At 45.5% G+C, this 2,527-nt stretch overlaps 1 non-coding gene across 1 annotated transcript; it reads left to right on the forward strand.

The window, feature by feature from the left end:
- The first annotated feature begins 1,153 nt into the window (after positions 1 to 1,153).
- Positions 1,154 to 1,229, forward strand: trnat-ugu (transfer RNA threonine (anticodon UGU)). Its single transcript has one exon. It is a non-coding gene; the product is annotated as a tRNA-Thr (tRNA).
- The last annotated feature ends 1,298 nt before the right edge of the window (positions 1,230 to 2,527 follow it).

The following is a 2,527-nucleotide window of genomic DNA, read 5'->3' on the forward strand; positions in this document are numbered from 1 at the left end:
CTTATCAAGCTAGTTAGCTGGTGAGACACATGTGTATCCACTATTAAGCTCTCCCATTCTTCTCTCCACCACCAGAATAATGGATTGTGATTCCTGGAAATGTATCCGTGTGTGCAGTGGCGTGCCGTGGGCCTGGGCCTTCAGTGAGGTCCTACACAGTCCCACCCGAATTAATCCACCTCTTATTACCATCATTATGATGCCATGGTTCTCGACACTATACATTTATGAAGAAACGCAGTATAACCAGGGCGTTCGTCACCTTGAAATTGACATTTTCTTTTCGTTGCCCTTTTCGTTGCCCTGCGCGCTTTTTTTTACGTTGAGCTGTAGATCCACTCGGGTGTCCACAAAAGTTTTCAAAAGCACCATTTCTTGTGGGTGCCCGAGCCGTACTTTGGTGTCTCGCTGCTGCCTTGGTTAGACAACTTAAGTTTGCAAAGCCAGTGTGGCTCCAAACACCAAATCGATCACTTGCAAATAATAGGCATTCCCAGCAGTACAGTTTGCAGTGCTTCTCGGAGACTGTGAGCCATTGATAGCGCTCGTAGTTGGAACTTTGAAAGTGGTGAAACGAACCACTTTCCCGCCTGTGACAGGCTTTGTAGCGTCGGCGTCGGGCGACCTCTCCTGACAATGTCTAACTTTTCTTGAAAAGTTTGTCTTGACAATGGCGTTCTAATTATATCCTTGACAAATCGATATCTTCTCCTCCTTCTGCCATTGTGGGTTGAAAAAACAGCTTAGTAGTACGCAAATTAATTTGTTTATCAAATTCAGTTTCCTAGTTCTGAGGTTCTGCATAGACCTGCCCATATAGGACCTGCCTCTCAATATTGGTAATCCAATCAAAAGATGTGCACACACTACGCCTGCTAGCTGGCTCCTGTGTAACACTGGAGCAAGCCAGCAGGCGTACAATAGCCAACTCTAAAGCTGATTGGTTGACACTACATTTTAATTTCAATTCACTTTAAGCTACAAGCGCCCTCACTGTTGATTCTGAAGGCCTGAGGGCAGATTTGTAGACCCTTGCAACACATGATGGCTGAATATGATTCGATAAAAGATCTAACATAAAGACCAGCCCTCCAAATCTCAACCGGGGGCTGGAAGCAGTGCAACCAAGAGGAAAGCTATGAAATGAAGAGTGGGTCCTGTGTGGCTCAGTCGGTAGAGCATGGCGCTTGTAACGCCAAGCGTCGTGGGTTTGATTCCCGCTGGGGCCACCCATATGTAAAAAGTAGTGGCCCCAGCCGACTTGTAAGTCGCTTTGGACAAAAGCGTCTGCTAAATGGGATATATAAGAGTATAACTCTTACTCTGGGGAATAATTTAATACATATTTGTGGGAAAATATACTTTGTGTGTGTGTGTGTGTGTGTGTGTGTGTGTGTGTGTGTGTGTGTGTGTGTGTGTGTGTGTGTGTGTGTGTGTGCGCGTGTGTGTGTGTGCGTTCGTTGACTACAACATGTGTTTATAGAGTACGGTGATATAACTGTCCAACTCACAGGTGCATTACTAAACTCTATGGCCCTCCTACAAGCATATGTTTCTGTTATATTGTACAGTGCCAATGTGTTTTAACATGTGTCAACACACCACTCCAGTGATTTAAATCTCTTTGAATATGTGACGTTTTAACTGTAGCATGGGTTGTAATTAATAACATTCTAGGAGTATCTACCTATGGAGAGAATATTACGTCATCACATCGGAACACAAGGTCACTGGCTGACAAGGGCAGCATGGAAAATCACTTTGTATTGTGCTACACTCTACATGGCACCACGTCATGCAAATCATATACATAGCACGTCTCTGATGGATGACATAGCCCAGACGGCCCTGCCAATGTATGACTTGTTAACGTACGGTATGTTAAGGTACTTGTAGGTTATATGATATGGCGGATGTTAAACTCATTATCGTTGCACGCCCTGGGAAAGCCTGTTGCATACATTGACGCTCTTGTAACGGCTCTCGTTGGGGAGAAGGAGACCACAGCGTAGCGTACATCGTACTTTATTTATGACACCAAAGACACTAAACAGAAAACAAGATCCCACAAAACCCAAAAGGAAAAGGACAACTTATATGACCCCCAATCAGAGACAACGATAGACAGCTGCCTCTGATTGGGAACCACACACACACACACACACACACACACGCACACACACACACACACACACACACACACATGGCCAAAAACAAAGACATAGAAAGCATAGACTTTCCACCCAAGTCACACCCTGGCCTGAACAAACATAGAGAATAATAAGGATCTCTAAGGTTAGGGCGTGACAGATTGAAATTGAAATTCACTGAAGACAGGAGCTAGCTTGTGCAGTATATCTACCTTGGGTAGGTTTAGATCACAGGCACCTGTATGAGGAGGTCAGACATGCAGGGAGTCCGGCGCCTGTAGTGGACATCTCGGCAGTGGTCTGGGAGGGAGTGCAGGCGCGGGGTCTGGACAACAGGCTCAAGGTCCTGAATTGGTTGAGCCTCCACAAGTGCTTTT

This window comes from Oncorhynchus masou, unplaced genomic scaffold (assembly GCF_036934945.1).
Source record: "Oncorhynchus masou masou isolate Uvic2021 unplaced genomic scaffold, UVic_Omas_1.1 unplaced_scaffold_2986, whole genome shotgun sequence".
NCBI classification, from domain to species: domain Eukaryota; kingdom Metazoa; phylum Chordata; class Actinopteri; order Salmoniformes; family Salmonidae; genus Oncorhynchus; species Oncorhynchus masou.